General features: G+C 48.1%; 1 long non-coding RNA gene across 1 annotated transcript; it reads left to right on the top strand.

The window, feature by feature from the left end:
* Positions 1-6,031: 6,031 nt before the first annotated feature.
* On the top strand, positions 6,032-10,490 carry LOC112402319 (uncharacterized). Its single transcript, XR_003003692.1, has 3 exons — positions 6,032-6,369; positions 7,519-7,639; positions 9,665-10,490. It is a non-coding gene; the product is annotated as an uncharacterized LOC112402319 (long non-coding RNA).
* Positions 10,491-17,828: the final 7,338 nt, after the last annotated feature.

Raw genomic sequence — 17,828 nt, 5'->3', positions numbered from 1 at the left:
TTTTTCTGTAAACCTAAAACTGCTCTAAAATAAAAAAGGCAACTAATTTTTTAAATTGCACTGGTACATTAGTGGTAGGTGTGCAAATTGGTACAATCCCTTTAGAGTAAAATTTGACAATACCTTCCAAAAAATTTTAAATGCATGCCCTTTCACATAGACACTGCTTCTCAGACTTGATCTCACAGGTAGGAAGTGACATTTATACAAGGACATTCATTAGTTCTGTTTGTAATAGTAAAAGACAGGCAATAACTTTGTGGTAAGCAGAATAATGCCCCCCCAAATGTCCACATCATAATCCCCAGAACCTGTGAATATGCATGGCAAAGGGGAATTAAAGTTGCAGATGGAATTAAGATTGCTAAACAGCTGACCTCAAAATAGGGAGATTATCCTGGATTATCCGGGTGGGCTCAATGCAATCATAAGAGTCCTTAAAAGTGAAAGAGGGAAGCATAAAAGGACAGTCAGAATAATGGGACTTGAGAAAAACTCTACCAATGGTTGATGGCTTTGAAGATGAAGGAAGGGGACACAGCCAAGGAATGCAGGTCTAGAAGTGTCTAGACACGTCTGGAAGCTAGAATGGACAAGGAAACAGATTCTCACCTAGAGTCTCCAAAGGGAAGGAAATCCTGCCAACACTTTGATATTAGGCCAGCAAGACTCATTTCAGACTTCTGATGTACAAAACTGTAAGATAATAGATTTGTGCTGTTGTTAAGCCACTAAATTGGTGGTAATAAATAAATAAAACTAACACAGGCTAAATGTCTATCTGTAGAGGACTGGCTGAATAAATGAAGTATAATACTATGTAGCCTTAAAAAGAATGAGGTAGCCCTATATATACTGATAGTGAATTCGTTTCGAGATACATTGTTTAGGACTTCTCTGGTGGTCCAGTGGTTAAGACTCCTCATTTCCAATGCAGGGGACACGGGTTCAATCCCTGGTCAGGGAAGTTCCACGTAGTAGTGCGGCCAAAAAAATACATTGCTTAGTTAAAAAAAACAAAAGGCAAAGTTCAAAATCCAGGTAGATCCTTATATGCGCATAGACTATCTCTGGAAAGATACACCAGAACCTGATAATATTTATTGCCACCAGGGGAGGAGAAATGGGCAATAAGAGGTTGAAATAAGGGAATTCCCTGGTGGTCCAGTGGCTAGGACTCTGTGCTTCCACTGCAGGGGGCATGGGTTTCATCCCTCGTCAGGGAACTAAGATCCTGCAAGCTGAGCAGCCAAAGAAAAAAAAAAGGAAAAGAAAAGAAAAAAAAAAGAGGCTTCAATGAGACACTCACTTTTCACCGAATCCTCTTTTGTGATGTTGTAGTTTTTGTTCTCTGGCGGTTTGTTTGTTTAAATCATGTACAAGTATTAGCTTAAGAATAAAGAGGGGAAAACTTTTTTAAGAAAAGGGAGAGAACTCTGCTCAGTCCTAAATGAGTCTGTAGTGTTTTCATCTTTCTCATGAGCAGTGATTGAATCCCTTCCACAAGTGGCACACTGTCACCTGCCTCTTCTTGTTTAATCTCCCTAACAACCCTGACAAGTTGGTGTATTATTATCCCTACCCCTAGTTGGGGTGCTGAGGCTCAGAGACCAAACTGCACGGCTGGTAAGTTCGCAGCTGGATTTTAAAGCCTGCTCTTCTGGCTCCAGGGCTGTCTCCTCAAACCACCGCACAGTTGTCACTGGCTCTAACAGCCGCCGTAGGGGCCAGCTCAGCCCTAGGATGCTACCACGCAGAGCTGTCAGACAAGGATCTCAGCCGTCTCCGTTGTTTTCTTTTAGGTCCCTTTCCCAGATCTCTGAGTTGAGGAGAAGGTCAGCCTCCAGAGGGGCCCTGCCTACACTGCTTTCTGGGTTCAGCCCACCTTCTCCTGTTACATCTCTCAGCAAAGTTCCCCTGAGCCTTCTGGGGAGAGGCCGCTGCCCACGGTCACCGTGGGTCTAATTGTTCTCGCTGGTGGGCTCACGTTGCAGTGGGCCCAGTGCAGTCACCTGCTTTCCTCATGTGGCGATGAAACCCTAGAGATGACGGGCCCCAGAGGGGCCCTGCCTACGCTGCTTTCTGGGTTCAGCCCACCTTCTCCTGTTACATCTCTCAGCAAAGTTCCCCTGAGCCTTCTGGGGAGAGGCCGCTGCCCACGGTCACCGTGGGTCTAATTGTTCTCGCTGGTGGGCTCACGTTGCAGTGGGCCCAGTGCAGTCACCTGCTTTCCTCATGTGGCGATGAAACCCTAGAGATGACGGGCCTCAGAGTAGCACTACATCTTGATCAAATAAGGCTGCCCTGAGATTTCTCATTCTTGCGAGCCTGGGGCTGGAGATGAAGGGGGTTTCCCCGTGTCTGTCCACAACTTACAACTCTGGACCAGCAATCTGCCTTCCCGGGCCTCACTTTCTGGTAAAATGGAGATCAGATTCCCGAGCTGCTTGGACAGATGTTGCTGGGCCATTTACCTCTTGGGAGCGCTGTTTAAATACAGCCAAACTGCCTTTCATGTTGAGGATCTCAAAGCATTTTAAAATGAGTAATTAATGAAGTTCAACCTCCAGAAAAAGCAAGAATTATTATCTTCATTTTATAAATAGATCAAAGGTCACACAATCAATGGCAGATGTAGGAAACAGATGTAAGAATTCTGCTTTTGTCCCTGGCTGCAACCACTAAATCCCACTTCTGGTATCACTGACAGACCTTTATTCTGCTCTCTGACTTCTGGCCAAAGATGTGGAATTGGCCTTTATATGTTTCCACTTAAAGGTTTGAATTCTATGTATGGTTCATATGCCTTTGATATGTCTGGAATTTATAAAAGAAAGGGAGAAGAATGATATTTGATGCTTTTCAGAGATCGTGTTGGGACTGAGCCTTATATAGTGGGTCAAATGCCAATAAAGGGAGGGGAAAAAAAACGCTCACCAGATCTTCAGGAAGTTCAGTTTTATTCTCTCTCTGAAAGAACTCTGCTGTTAAAATTAAATAGAGTGTATCTTTAGTCACCAAAATGATTGTTCTGGGGATAATGAAAAGTCACCACTTATTGAGCGCTAACTGTGTGCTAAGCACTGCTCTACTTCCTCGAATACATTGTATCGTGTGATTCTCATAAACAGCTGAGGTTTTCATATTCCTTCATTTTATAGATCATATAACTGGGCTTAGGGATAGAAGATGGGCTAAGGAGAAAGGAAAGAAGAGAAAGAGAAAGCTCAAAGGAAATTAAGCAAAACTGACTGGATATGTATTCTGTGCCAGAGGTGTTATGTTGTGATAGATACAAAGATGGAGACATGAAAAATGAATAAAATAGCTCCAGATTCCTCCTCTCAAGGAGTTTACAGCCTTGTGGGTCACTGAGGATGAGGGATGAAGTGATAAGCATGTAAAAAGACAAATAATGTCAATACACCTCAGTACAGAAATATTTACTATTAAGTCCCGGTATGTGTTAGATACTACATGCCTTGTGGAGGTTGGTCCCTCTTCTCATAGAGCTTATAGTCTAGTGGGAAAGTCAGCCATTAATCAATCACACAGATTTAAAACTGCGCTTGAGTGGAGTAGAAGATACCAGATGGGCTACAGCCTGACAAAGAATTAGTACCCAGAATATATAAAGGACTCCTACACATAATAAGAGATAATCCAATAGAAGCACTGTCAAATAAACCAAGAGACAATTTTAAAAAGATGAAAGGCAAATAACCAGTAAACACATGAAAGTATGCTCAGTCTCTCTTGTAAACAGGGAATTGCAAATTAAAACACTGGAATACCATTTCACACCCACCAGCTTGGCAAAAGTTTTAAAGCCTGACATTACCAAGTGTTGTTGAGGAAGCCAAGCATGGGAACTCATATATTGCTATCGAAGTGTAAACTGGTACAACCGCTTTGAAAAACTGTTCAGCCATGCCCAGTAAAGCTGCCAATTTACACGACCTGAGGCCAGCGATTCCACACCCAAGAATCTTCCTGGGTGGCTCACTTTCACACAAAGGGATGGGTATAAAAAATATTAATTGTTTCTAACGAAAAAAAAATTGAAAATAAGCTGAATGTTCTCCAGAAGGAGATGGGTAAAGTGTGTTGAACTCATCCAATGGGACCCGAATCAGCAGTGAAAATGTATGATCTAGAACTACATGTGTGGCTACATTTCATAGTCATAATGCTGAGTGAAAAAAACTAGTTACACAATGATATATCCAGTAAATGCCATTTCTTCAAAGTTTACAAACATGCCAAACAATTCTATGAAGTGTTTATAGGCACAAACATATGTAGTAAAAAAAAATACAAAAGCATAAATGAGAACAATAAACCCCAAATGCAAGAGATCAGGTACCTTAGGGGAGGGACAGAAATGAGTTCAGAGGACTCTACCTAGATCTGTGAAGTTTTATGTCCTTAAAAAAAGATTTGAAGAAAATACGGCAAATGTTAAGCTTTGGCAAGGGGGGGGGGTGCCAAGGAAGGGGTACAGAATAAACAGGTGTTAAGAATATTATCCTCTGTAGGTGTTTTTGTATGCTTTGATCCATCAAAAGAGAATTCAACTGAATTGGGGGTGGGTGGGGGAGGGTCAGGGGAGGAAGTCTGAGGAAATGATGCTTACTTAGGATGAGAGCCAAAAGTTGAGTAGCTGAGAAAGGGCAGAAAGGTACAGACAGAGAGAACAGGCTGTACCAAGCCACTGGCATGGTAAGGTGAACACAGAGGCTGAGAACTGAGACCCCCACTGTGGCCAGAGCCAGGGAGGAAGAGGCTGGAGTTGTGGGTGAAGGTGGGGGGCAGTGTTACAGACCAGGCAGGGCCTCAGAGGCCATCCTGAAAGATCAGGCCTTTATGCCAAATACAACTAAAGCAGCAGGGATAGAAAGTTTGGGGGTCCAGAGACACTTCACTCAGCCAGATAGCAGAACAGGGAAGGCAGTCTTGAAGACGTGACTCACATCTTGAGCTTTGGGGAATGAGTAAGAGGAAGCCAGCTGGGGCAGGAGGGGGAGTGGGGAGTAAATTCCCTTGATAGGGCCCAACAGCAGTAAAGATACGGAAGACCTTGAATCGTGTGGTCCCAGCATGGTGCAACACCCAGGGCTAGCTCTGAAAGGTATCAGATAGAAAATGGCAGAGGACGGTGGCCATGAAGACAGAGAGGGCTTGGGGTCCCAGGCTGGGCAGCCTTAAGCAGGGAAAGGCATGGCCAGGCATGACTGCAGGTAATCGCGCTGGCGGTGTGTGGAGGATGGATTTGAAGGAGGCGGGAGCGCAGCAGGGAGATCCTTGAGGGGAATATGTTAATAGCCAATGGGAGAGGGCCCCCTAAACCAGGCTGGCTGGAATCAGAATGAAGAAATGGAGAGTGCCTGGAGAGGTGTCTAGAGGGGCGAGGCGTCTAGGATGATGGTCCTGCCATCACTGAGATGGACCAGACTCGGCGAGTTGGAGATGCGTGCACGGCAAGCCAAGTGGAACTGTCCGGCCAGGCCAGCGAAGAGATGGGCGCGCCGAGGGCTGCAGATGGAGCCTGGAGTGGGAGGCGCCTCCTGTGGGTGGTTAATAACCACTCACAGCAAATGAGTTGGTCCAGAAGGAAGGTGGAGGAAGAAACTGAGCGTGTCGCTGGGGACGGAAGGAATAAGATTGGGGCGGGTGTGGGGAAGAGAGGACAGGAGGGGAAAGACCACGCAGACACTAAGCGTCTGCCAGGAGGTCAGCCCCGCGCGGGGCTGGGCGGGCTCGGGGCGTGGGGGCTGCAGGCGGAGCCCCGGCGCGCCCAGCGCCCGCAGGCGCGGGAGAGGCAACCCCGGCCAGGGCCTTCCAGCAGCTCCTCGGGCTGCCTCGGCCGCAGCCGCGGGGGGCAGCAGGGCACTCGCGCGGCCGGGCCACCACGGCCATCCCAGTCACCCCAGGCTCCCGCGTGTCCAGGCCGCGCCTCCCCCCCGCCCGCGGACCTGGCGACGTCACTGCGGCTCTGACGCGCGCTAATGGAGGCACGGGCGGAGGCGGCGTGGCGCAGGCACCCGCCCGGGAGGTCCCGGTCCTTGCAGCCCGCGGCCGCGTTCTTGGCCCTCCTCCAGGGGAACCTCGATTTTCCAAACTCGGGAAGGCCGGCTGTCCTTCGGCTACTGATTAGGACGCGAGCGCCTGGTAAAAGATTTTAACAATGCCCGGAAAGAAATAGCCGGACCCAGGAAAGACTAATAATAGCCGCCAGCTAGAGTTCTGTTCGTGTGCTCAGCGGTCTTAAGAACAATAATAACGACAACCACAATAGCCACCATTTATTGAGCGCTTACTCTGTGCCAGGCACTGTGTTCAGCGCTTTGCAGGCAACAACCCTCGGAGGTAAGTACCTTTATTATCCCTATTTTGAAGGGAACCGGGGCACAGAGAGGTTAAGTAACTTGCCCCAGGCACACAGCTAGCTGAAGTCAGTGCCAGAATTACAACCCAGGCTGTCTGATCCCACATAATCGTCATGTCAACCCACTAAAGTCGGGATCATTTTCTCCATCTTAAAGATGAGGAAATTAAGGCTCATGGAAATTTAAGTACCTGGCCCAAGGTCACCTAGCTGGAAAATGGATGAGGCAGAAAGCGAACCCAGGGCTCCTCTCTGTCCGCAGAACCCGTGGTCTCGGCCAAAGGCGATCCGACAGCCCAGCAGGCTTTGGCCCCGGGTCCCAGAGGCGCAGCCTCTGCGGGTTTGGGGTGGGTTCCCGCGGCCTCCGATCCCGGATGAATTGGATGTTTTCGAGCATCGTCTCTGCTCAGCCCACAGGCGTCAGATAGGGACGCTTCTCCCGAAATCCGGTCGGGGACCGGGCCACGAGGTCCTCTGAAGGGATGGCGCGGGGTCGGAGGCAGCGAGAGGGATCCCGGGTCCCACCTGCAGAACTGCCGGGCGGGCGGCTTGCCCCGCGCGGCCGGCAGAGGGCGCTGCCGCACGCGCCTCGGGTCCCACGGTTACCAGACCCCGGGGTGGGCGGGCCTCGGCCCGCAGGAGCTAGACTCAGAACCCCAAAGCGGGTAGCTGGCACCCCATATGGCCCCTCGCCTTAGCCCTGGGCCTGCTTTTCCTGAACACTCTTCCCCATCTTCTGTGCTCCTACCACCCAACCATCGGCCTTCAGTGTTTCCCCTGTCCCTGCACTGCTGGTTTGGTCACCTCTTGAGAGGCAAGAACACTGATCCCATCCCATTAAAAGGCCCAGGTGTTTACAAGTCAACTCAGCCTTGTCTCCCCTTCTGATAGACCCTTTGGTGATGCAAAAATTGATAAAAATCATCCATGGGAACAGATAACTAACTTTCTTTCCTTCTCCAAAATAGGAGAGGATTGGTTAAGGAAGGAGCGAAGAGATAAAAGGATCTTTTTTAAATAATAGCTACAGTGTATTAAGCGCTTGTTTTGTGCTGAGTCTTCTCTGTGCCTTGACTCCTTAATCCTCATTACAGCCCTGAGAGGTGTGCATCATTACTCTTATTTGACAGGTAAGGCCACAAGACTGGTAAGTAGCAATGCTGGGAATCTACCAGGAGGATCTGACTTTAAAGTGATGTTCCCATCACCCGTCACGCAGAATGTACAAGGTGATACAGCTGAACAAAAGAGGTAAGATACAAACCATGCAAAAACAAACCAAAATCTATTCTAAGACTGCTCAGAAATACCACGTGTGTAGCAAAGGCTTCAATAGCTTTCTGAGACCCAGTCTGAGACTCAGTGGTCTAAAATAGGAAAACAAATCCTCAAGGTGCAATCAGAGGAGAATAGGAATGAGGCGTTCAGCTTTCCCTTGGAAGAGCATCTGGAGAGGCCCACTCACTTTCTATGTCTGGGCTCTGAGGAAATAAAGGTGGTTCTAGGAAAATCTGAAAGGTATGAGAGGGAAAAAAAAAATCCCTTCTGTGGTTTTTACTTTAACCAAGACTCATTTTGCTGTTTGTGTTTTATTTTTAAACTAATGTGGCTCTCTCCACCCTTTAAATTGGCACATAAATAGCAAAAACAGAAGGAAGGCCAGCTACAAACTTCAAATGTGGTGGGTTTCTCAGGGAGGAGGTACCTGACTTGAAGTGAAAATGAGGATTAAATGAGGTGCCTTAAACATTTCAAAGACAGACTTTCCACAAGGAATTTAGATCATAAGCCTTTAGAACAGAAGGTTTGTCTGAGTTTAGGCTGGGTGTAGTGTTGAGAATTTATGAGTGCCCCCAGAATGTGGAAAACGAATCACATTTTTAGTGTCTGTCTCCATCATCTAGTCATCTGGGCCACCACTTTGCTTATGGCTTTAAAGGATGGCTTCTGGGGGATTTTCCTGTCCTCTGGATCTCAGTCACACACCCTCCCTCAGACTCCTTACTTTTCCAGAAGTTTGCTCCGGGAATTCTGTTGAGGTGAAGCAATGATTGATGATGTCGCTAGGCTTGGTTGAAGAGATTGACTGGCCAGCTCTGGAACCACTAACTGGAGGTTTTCCAAACTGGGAAACCAAAGCAGAAGTAACTTCTTGAGACTTGTCACTTAACAGTTGTGACTCTCTCACCATATGTCTTTGAACTACAAGGATTCCCCTCTTACCCAACACCAGAGAGTCCTGAACATCCCAGGCTGCTTCTTGCAAAATTCTTAGACCTCTTTGACCTTTCCTCTCTCTGCTGCTTCCCTCTTTCTTTCAGTGCATTCATTCTACAAACATGTATTGAGGGCCCACGATGTGTAGATCCTAGCAGTACAGCAGAGAACCTAACATGAGCTCAGAAAGTTACTTTCTCCCATTCCCACCTAGCTTCTGACCTCCTGGCTCCAACTTCTGTGCCTGGAGAGGCCCCATAATAGTAAATGACTTGCTTCTCCAGGTGAGGACTGTTGCTTAGACATATCTGACATTCTGTCAGCTTCTGGCAGCTCCCTGAGATCACACTCTGTGACCACAGATGCCACTGTGGTGACACCTATTTGGTTGAAGGTTTGGGTCCTGATATAACTTCAGAAGCAGGGCTCAGAAATGCTCCAGCTCCAGCACTAGCCCATGCTCCTTCCTTTTCTAGTAGTCATTCCTTCCGTTTATAAGATCACTATTGACCAAAATAGCTCAGGCCATATTTATGAAGCATCTACTATGGTGAAAAATCCCATAGTTCCATAATACCCCACTGTCCAAAGGAAAATGTTGGCTTAAACAACAGTGACTATCTGGCAAAAGGATGTGTGGGATAATGCTTATGAGTCTTTTCGGTCATTTTTCTATTGAATCTTGGGACTGAGTGATTCATAATAATGAGGGCAAGGAAGAACACTAGGCCTGTTTTAGCTTTCAAGATTATTCAAATGGAATAGATTTCCACCATCAACACCCTAGCAAAGACAGAATGCATAAGGTAAATTGCCGGGTTTTGTCTTTTTGGAAAATCCATTAATACTGAATGATCTTGGTTTTAAACCATTCCCCCACCCCCACCCCCCAAAAAAAAAAGTGAGAGAGAGGACTGAACTGTAGGATTCAGATTACATCCTTGGAAATCCCTTTAGAAAGTAGATTCTAAATCAGTACTCATTCTTCTTGAACATCCCACCCCCAAGACTGGCCCACCCCTTCTAGATACAGTATTATTTTCTCTCCCCTTGAGGAAGGAGTGGCTCAGAGACCAGAAGACTGAGGGAGAGTAAGGAAGACTTTTCCATTACCTGAGTTGCAGAGCTGTTTGGGTCTAGAGAACCTGTATGTGTGTGCTGTGTCTGCACTGAGTTCATGACTGTGCATCCTCTGTCTGGCTAATGTCCAAAGTCTTCATAACATGGGGACTGAGATGTACCAAAAGAAGGCCTATCTGTGAAGGAGGACATGTCCACCCACCAAGAAGTTTTTGATGGTCAGTGTCTGCGTGTTCGGCTGCTGGATGAAGAGATTTGGAAACCACTAAACATTCCTACTGGGATCTTTCCAAGTCCTTTTGGGAATCGACAACAGCGCTTATCCGGGGAAATTAGTTTTGCACTTTCACAGAGTGAGAAATTCCTCGGGGGCATTCTTGTTCTTGGGAAGAGGAATCAAACCCTGCTCACTCCTTCAGGGCCCTGGCTCTTAGTAAAGCACAGCGAATCCCAGTTCGGTTGGTCCAGCCTGGGGCCTTGGGGTGGGAGCAGATGCAGCAGCGGAGTTCAGCGAATTTCACCTGTGGCTAAGTCCCTACCCCCCGACTGGCGCAAGCGTGAGATTTCAGTGGATCGTGTTACCAGCGTGTAAACACCTTGAGTGGCCGCCAACGCTCCCAAGCGACCACAGAAGATCTCAAACCTTTCCTATCTTCCTAGAAACCCTGGCGGCCCTGCCGGCTGCTTGCTGTCTGATGCAACAGTTTGCAACGCTGTTCTGGGAGCCGAGCCGGCCGCGGGGCGCTGGGCGTCCTGCCGATGCGCCTGCGCGGGCTGCGGCCCGTCCTGCCGGGAGGGGGAGAAGCTTTTCACCAGATGTGCTGGGGGCGGGGCGGGCAGGGAGACCTTTGGCAGCTCGCGCCGGCGATCTGAGCTTAATTAAACTTCTCCCGAGGCATTGGCTGACTGATTGACCCAGTGATCCAAAAAAATCAGAGAGGCCCGAATCGCCCTAAACGCGACAGGAGAGCGAAGTTGCGGAGTTGGCTTTCGGTTTCCAGAGCTCGGCCTCTCTTCCCCGAGCCCCCCAAGTCCGCAATGCTTTCGGGGTTCCAAAGCTCACTAGGGCGTCAGGTCTCGCTTGCCTGGGCCCTTCTACTGAATTCTCAAAGAGGGAAGAAGAGTGGTTACAGAGGAGGAAAGAGGCAAAGTTTTGATAGCATCTAGATCAGTATCTTTCCTCCTTCATTTCTCCACCCATGTGCCTTAGAAGGTTTTATAAGCAAAAAGGAACATGGCATTGCAGATTTTTTCCCAAATTTTTGAGCCATTTAGGTATTGCCTGCATGATTTTCTTCCATACTCACATTCCTCCTATATTATATATTTTAAGTTGACTTTTATTTTATTAACTTTCCTTATTTTTAAAATTAACTTTAAATCGATTCCCTTTTTCTACATAGCCTTGCCTGAAGCAACAACATTAGTGAAACCACAGCTCTGATGTGCTAGTCATATATTTTAATACACTTGAAAATAAACTCATAACTAGTCAAATTAAAAAAGTATGTGTTACCTAAAATGTGTCTTGTCTACTACATTTGAAGAAAAACTCCAGAGGTAATAACAATAGCTAACATATGCTGAGTGGTTGCCAATGTCCCAGGCACTGTTCTAAGATTCTAAGTCCTTCGGACACCTTAGAAGGTGGGTGTTGTTTACATTTTACAGAGGAGAAAAGTGAGCCACAGAGAGGTTAAGGAACTTGCTTAAGGTCACAGAGCCAGGATGCAAACTCTACTAGCCTTGCTCTAGACCTATACTGCTGGCCTAAAAAGAGGCTAAGTTACTGCCAAGATCCCCCAGGTGGTTTGCATACTACAGATTTGAACCCAAGTCTGACTGACTGCAGAACTGAGCTTTTAACTAACGTGTGGGACTCTTTTGCCTATATTCCCAAATCTCACCTCACACAGCCTTCTCTCTGTCCGCTTCCTTTGGAATCCAAACTGCGCTTCCAGGTCTTTCTCTCCTTATTCCCCCGCCCCCCTGGGTGGGACAAAGTTTCTCTTTTCTAGTGTTTTCTTCTCTTCTCTGAATTAAAGTAACCCATAAATCTCTAATTTCCCTGGGAATCCCTACTTTGAAGGTCCTGTCTTCTCTCCTCCACTGACCATGGAACTGCTTAGAAATTCCACCTATCGGCGTTGAAACTACATTTCCCAGACTGCCATGCTCGCCTGGAAAGAGAACAAAATTCCTGTGTCAAACCATGTGGCTCCTATTTGGGGGTCGGAAAATCTGGTCACTAGCTAGGACAAAGATTGGTATGCCCAGAGAGTAATTCATCTGGCCCCAGGCAGACATGAATTTCCCAGGCCTCAATGATTGGGGGTAGGGGTGAGTTATTTCAGCAAACAAAACCCTCAATTAGGGGTTTAAATGAAGACTTGGCATAAGACTTCTAAAAGATGTCTGACCCCTGCCCTGTAAATATATTTTTTTTTCTGCAGCAGCCCTTGCCGCCACTCCTTCCCTCTCTTCCCTTCCTTTTCCTTCCCCTTCTTCCAGACTCTTCTCTTAATTGTACCATCCTGCCACTCCCTTGTCCCCATCCCCACCCCCAAGCCCACACCCACTCTTTAACTGTTTAGTATAAAATCCAGCCCACCAGACTGAGGTTTTCTTTGACCCAAATGTTATTTTCAGAAGGAGCCATTGAGGTTGGGGTGTAATTGCAGCGTTGGGCCTCTGCAAGCCAAGCTGAAAATAATCAGCGAGGCAGATGGGGTGGGAAGAGTGTGCGGTGGCCACTTCCACCAAAGAGCAAGAGGAACCCAGTGGGGTGAGTCAGAGAGAGGCAAGTGCCAGGCTGGGCCTCCTGGGCTTACAGCCGGGAGTTGAGTTAAGGAGAAACTGCCCGAGGTGTTGGGCCTTTGACTGAGACCAATCCAAGGTGGTTCCTGGCTGCACATCACAAGTCCATATTTCTTGTGACAGCTACTAAGCTTCTCTTGCTCTTCCTCAGTTGGCCCATAGAAGCCAGTACTCCAAATGGGCGCTTGGCCATCCAGTTGGCTCACCCATCTCTAGAGCAGGGTTTCTCAACTTGGGCACTACTGGCATGTCGGCTTGGATACTCCTTTTGTTGTGGGGAGCTATCTTGTGCGTTGTGTAGGATGTTTAGCAACATCCCTGGCCTCTACCCACTGGACGCAGTAGCACACACACACACTTACACAAGTCAGGACTACCCGAAATGCCTCCAGACACGCCAAATGTCTTTGAGAGAATCACCCCTGGTTGGAAACCACTGGTCTAGAGTGATCCAGGCCTACTAAAGGGTCACGTCACCTGTCCCCATGGTGGCCTCATTGCTTTGCATTACATCTGAATGAGCCCTGATAGAAACTGTTGGCCAATTCCTAGTTCCATTGACAACTGTTGAATACCTCAAACCCAGCACAAGTGCCCAGGCACTGGACAAGGTGCTGAGGATAAAGCCGCAAGCAAGACAGATGTGGTCCCTCATGGAAGTGACTGAGTGATTAAACAAGCCTGAGTTAGAGGCTTGTAAAGAAAAGCCCTGGGGTGCTACAAGAAAATCAAAGAGGGTTTCTCACCTAAGTTGGAGGAGGTTGTCAAGAAAGGCTCTTAGAGGAAATGAGGAATTAGCCAGCGAGAGATTTGAGGGTGAGGCAGTGTTCCATGGAGTAGGCACAGAGTGTTCAGAAGCGCTGAGTTAAGAGAGAACGTCATACATTCAAGGCACCCAGAGAAGTCTGTCATGGACCAGGCTGAGGACAGTGGGTAGTTGTTTTCTCCTCTCACCCCCAAAACTTGCTTTCCTTGTACTCCTTCTCCAGATTTCTAGCACAAGCAAATAAACCTAGGATCATATTTAACTCCCCCCTCTGCCTGTCGTTGCTCAACCCCCCTCAGTCACCCGGTTACCAAGTTCTGTCAGTTCTGCCACCAAAATCTCTCTGCAGACTATCTCCTTGTCTCCTTTCCCACCACCACAGCCCTGATGCAGGCTCTCTTCATTACTCAGCCGAATTTGTGAAATAGCTTCCTAACGAGTCATCCTCCAGTCTCTACCTCAGAGAAAGACACAGATCTGCCCATGTCTCTGCTGGCTTAGAAACCCTGCATGGCTTCCAGAGGCTTGTCAGACGGGCTTCTGCCTCCCGCCCCTGGCTCTCAGGTGCCCTTTGTTAACTGCTCCCAAGATCACTCCCGCCCTCCCACTCCCTAGCCACACCAGACCACTAGCCACACCCTGTAGGCCTTCATGCCTCTGTGATTTTGCTGTTCTCTTTATCTGAAAGGCTCTTTCCCAACCAAAATCATTTGGGGGAATTCCCACATATCCTTTAAGACCCAGACAAAATGAACTCATGATATCCTTTACCCCTTCTTAGAAGCCTTCTCTTAATTCTTCCCTCTGTTTTCACTGGGATTTATATATTGCTGCTAGTTTACCATTTGTTATGTTGACCCACAGTGACGTATTTAAATCTGTCCCTTTCCTAGAGTCAGAGGGCCTCAAAGGCAGGCAATGCAGTGGACCCTGCTGGTTGATTACCCAAGACCCATTCACCCCACTTCCAGCTTCCTAAGGAGTATACAAGGCACAGTGCATTATTTAGCAGACAAGCTAAGTTGCCGTAACAAACAGACCCAGAGTACAGAGGCTGAAGCAAGCCCATATGCCTCAAGGGAAGCTGACCCCTTGCCCAGCTCCAGGGGTGGGCCCACCACCCTTCTCAAGAATTGGTTCGGGAACCTGGGCCTGAACTAATCAGTGTGTGGTAGAGACTTCTCTGGTTCCCTAATATCTGCTCTCCCCTTCTTTAATAACATTACTCCCAGTTTGGGGCCAAGCGGATAGCTGCCTGGTAAGGACTACATTTCCCAGCCTCCCTTGCAGCTTGATGTAGCCACAAGTCTAAGTTCTCACCAAAGGACTGTGAGCAGACACGATTGTACCACTTCTAAGCTATGCCTTCGCAAAGAATGTGCATGTGCTCCCTTGTCCTTCCCCTGCCCTTCCCCCTTTCTGAGAGGTAATAGAAATTGGAACAGTCTCCCTGGACCTAGAGAGGGAAGCCACATTTGGAGGATGGTGGAGCCCACCCATCAGTCTTGGATGGCTTTTTTTCCTAACTCTTCTATGATATGAAAGAGACATAAACTTCTGTTTTGCTTACACTTCTGTTTGGAGGCTTTTAGGCCTGTGACCTAAGGGCCAGTGAGATACAAGGAAAGGTTTAATAGGGGTTTCTGGGAAAGATCTCTCTTGTTTTTATGAGGGAACATCGTGGAGCAACCTTCTCTCTTTCTCTTCCTCTGCACATTGCTGGGCCTGGAACTATCGCAGTGCTCTTGCTACCAGCCTAATACATGGGCTACAAACAAGGAGGGCAGAGCTGAGAGAACCGCAGGGAAATGGAGTCAGAGTTTCTGGACTAAACAACTCTGAGGTCCACTGTCTTGTCTGCTTGGGTCGTCATAACAAAACACTACAGACAGGTGGGCTTAAACAATAGAAATTTACTTTCTCATCATTCTAGAGGGCTAAAAGTCCAGGGTTGGTTTCTGGTGAGGCCTCTGTTCGTGGCTTGCAGACAGCCACCTTGTCATTGTGTCCTCACATGGCCTCCTCCCTGTGTGCTTGCAGAGAGAGAGAGCAGTCTGTTGTCTCTTCCTCTTCTTATAAAGCCAACAGTCCCATCGGATTAGGGTTCCATCCTATGACCTCTTTTAACCTTAATTATCCCTGTCTCCAAATATAGTCCCATTGAGGTTAAGGCTTCGACATATGAGTTTGGGAGGAGGTCACAATTCAGTCCATAACACCCACTCTACCTCTGGTCTTCCAGTTCTGTGAGCCAATAAATGTCCTTTTGTTGAAACCAGCTCACATTACTTTTCTGCCACTTCTAACCTTACATTGTTTCACTCCTCTTGGGCCTAGCACAGAAGAGGTCAATAAATATTGGTGGAATAAATGCCCAGTCACTATTTTTCTTCTCTTACCTGAAATGACAACATCACAGATAAACTATAAACATTTGTCTTTCTCTCTGCCGCAGCCTAAACACCTAAAGCAGTAGCATGGACCTCATCTCTAGAAAATTCTTCACAGACCCAGCTATAAAATCAGAAAGTTGAATTAAACACACTCTAGCCTACCTTCCAGCAGAAACATCCCAAGTCCCCTCCAGCTCTAATGTCCCATGGCCCTGCCTGAGGCTCTCTGTGTCATTCTGTGTCCACACTGAGGAACTTTCTAGCACTAACAATGTACAGTCTACCAAGAGGGCCCTCTGGGCTCCTGCCCCCACTCCCTTACGGTCTAGGGTTCTGTTTGATGCCTTCTCGAGCTCTGGAGTCCCAAGATTCTGTAACACTACGCTGAACACAAGGAAGTTTTTGAGTGGCTACTAGACCTCTTGCCCTGCAGCACAGTAGAGAAAGCCCAGAGGAGGGCCTGGACTGTCACAGCCTTGTCCTTCCAGAAGAAATCAGAGGCTGACTCTGCTGAGAAGCAGGCAGGTAGGGGCCTCACACATACATACATACATGTATGCTCAGACATACATACAGTAGATCCTGCAGCAAGGACACTCGAGTTCCTTGTGCCCATCGCTCAACCATCCAGACTGCCATCAGTGGTGCCCAAAACAGGGCACGTGCCAGTTCCAGGCAACACACTTTCTTCTTTCGGCCATGAGGACTCCACTCGTACAGACTGGGGAAAGGGCAGCCTCATTACTCAGCCAACTGGAATGTGGGAAAATTAGACCTCCAGGAAAATGACCAGTGAATGGACCCTGGTCAGCCAGGACCTTGAAGGTCCAGAAGTGCTTCAGCAGCAACTCCAATCCTTTCTTCCCACGCCACCATCTATAGGACACTCACCATGTGCTGAGCGCATATATGAGCTCATTTTCTCTTCACAAGGGCTCTGTAGGATGCATCATTGCTAGCCCCATTTTATAGATAAGTGAATTAAGGCTTAGAGAGGTGAAATGGCTTGCTTGGAGTGACAGAGCGGGATTTGACCTCAGGTTCTCCACCAGATGCTCGCTGGGAGACCTTTGTAATTTGACAGCATCTTCTCTGGTTTTATAACTTAGGCGGGCCTGGGAGAAAGGCATGGTGAGACCCCAGACCTGTGAGGTCAGTGCCGATGGGGAAGAAGTTAAGACCAGAGAGAAACACAGTCACTGGAGTGAAGGAGAAGACTGGCAAAGACCAGCAGGCAGTCAGAGTCAAGTACAAAGAGTGTGGCCAGCTCCGTCAGTTAGGGTCTACTGGACCCAACCAGGGTGGTCAGGATCTCCCTGGGCAGAGCGGTGATGTCTTAGTCTGTTCGAGCTGCTATCACAAAATACCGTAAACTGGGTGGCTAATAAAAAACAGGAGTTTATTTCTTTCAGTTCTGGAAGCCGGACATCCCAGATCAGGGTGCCAGCATGGTCGGATTCAGGTGAGAGCCCTCTTCCAGAAGGGGCCAGGGAGCTCTGTGGGGTCTCTTCTAAGAACGCTAATCCCATTCATGAGGCTCCATCCTCATGAGCAACTCCCAAAAGCCCCACTCCTAAAACCATCACAGCGGGCATAGGATTTCGACATATGAACTTGGGAGGAGACACAAACATTCAGACCATAGCAGACAGGAAACTCCCAAGCATGAGGGTGGGCAGAAGCTCCATCCTACAGCCAGGCCTCTAGGGTGCCCCTTGGGTGCCAGGTAAGGTGACCATGAACAGAATGGAGCAGCCTCCAGCAGGACCTCACGGACCCCAGACCAAGAGCCCTGGCAACTGGCAAGTCTGAGTCTACAGGATGTCTTCCTGCCCAGCGAGATCCATTCTGCCCCTCATGTTCTCCCAGCCTCAATACAATCTCAGCTGGGCCACTTCCTCCCCGTGTGGCCAAGTCACCTAATCCCTCTGGACCTCAGTGTCCTCCTCCATATTTGGGGGGAAATAGAGTACCCCCTCTTGGGTTGTCATGACAACGAAATAACGCCTAGTGCCATGCCTGGCACAGAGCCAGTGGTCAGTGACTGGGAGTAGCAGTCATAACTGTTGTTAATAATAATAATAACCTGGGCAGCAATAGAGGAATTGGTGACCTGTCTGTGAGGGTCTTCAGAGAGCAGGGGCAGAAGAGATAAGGTGGGGCCCTG

This window comes from Neophocaena asiaeorientalis, unplaced genomic scaffold (genome assembly GCF_003031525.2).
Source record: "Neophocaena asiaeorientalis asiaeorientalis breed wild unplaced genomic scaffold, Neophocaena_asiaeorientalis_V1.1 scaffold43, whole genome shotgun sequence".
In the NCBI taxonomy this organism is placed as follows: domain Eukaryota; kingdom Metazoa; phylum Chordata; class Mammalia; order Artiodactyla; family Phocoenidae; genus Neophocaena; species Neophocaena asiaeorientalis.
Note: the sequence above shows the minus strand (reverse complement) of the source record. Positions and strands in the feature narration are given on the sequence as shown.